Source organism: Sinocyclocheilus anshuiensis, unplaced genomic scaffold (assembly GCF_001515605.1).
Source record: "Sinocyclocheilus anshuiensis isolate Anshui unplaced genomic scaffold, SAMN03320099.WGS_v1.1 scaffold426, whole genome shotgun sequence".
Taxonomy (NCBI): domain Eukaryota; kingdom Metazoa; phylum Chordata; class Actinopteri; order Cypriniformes; family Cyprinidae; genus Sinocyclocheilus; species Sinocyclocheilus anshuiensis.
In genome coordinates, this window is record NW_015542362.1 from 871691 (window position 1) to 872647 (window position 957).

The 957-nt window shown below is 30.1% G+C and overlaps 1 protein-coding gene across 4 annotated transcripts in view; it reads right to left on the reverse strand.

The window, feature by feature from the left end:
• Window positions 1–957, reverse strand: part of LOC107691928 (HAUS augmin-like complex subunit 3) — a 16874-nt gene that overhangs the window by 8386 nt on the left and 7531 nt on the right. The gene's annotated exons all lie outside the window — the stretch shown is intronic.

Here is a 957-nt window from a genome sequence, read left to right on the forward strand (position 1 = left end):
TCCGAAGATGAATGAAGGTCTTACGGGTTTGAAACGACATGAGGGTGAGTAATTAATGACAGAATTTTCATTTTTGGGTGAAATCAGACCGTTGAAAATCATTTGTGACTCTGGACCACAAAACCAGTCTTAAGTCGCTGGGGTATATTTGTAGCAATAGCCAAAAATACATTGTATGGGTCAAAATTATTAAAGCCAAAAATCATTAGGACATTAAGTAAAGATCATGTTCCATGAAGATATTTTGTAAAATTTCCTACTGTAAATATATCAAAACTTAATTTTTGATTAGTAATATGCGCATTGCTAAGAACTTCATTTGGACAACTTTAAAAGGCGATTTTCTCAATATTTAGATTTTTTTGCAACCTCAGATTCCAGATACTCAAATAGTTGTATCTCGGCCAAATATTGTCCTATCCTAACAAAACATACATCAATGGAAGGCTTATTTATTCAGCTTTCAGATGATGTATAACTTATGTATAAAAATTGACCCTTATGACTGGTTTTGTGGTCCAGGGTCACATATTGTAAAAGTTTAATATATTTTAAAATATATTTTTGCTGAAAAGAATTAGAAAAAAGAAGCATTATTTGAAATTGAAATTTGCTGTAAAAAGTTGTGTCTTTTTAATTTAAAATCAATTTAATGCATCCTCGATAAAAAAAAAGAATAAAGTACTAATTTCTTTAAAAAAAACTGACCCCAAACATTTGAACGGTAGTGTCTGGTCTAAAAAAATAAAGGGCAGAATGTAATTACATACTTGTCATAAATATTAAGCATGTTAATAAGAAACAAACAATAAACAATAATAACATATTACTCTTAAAGGGGTCATAGGATGCTACATGCACTTTTACAAGTTGTTTGAACCGAAATGTGTGTTGGCAGTGTGTGTACACAACCACCCTATAATGATAAAAATCCACCCAGTGTTTTTTTTTTTAATC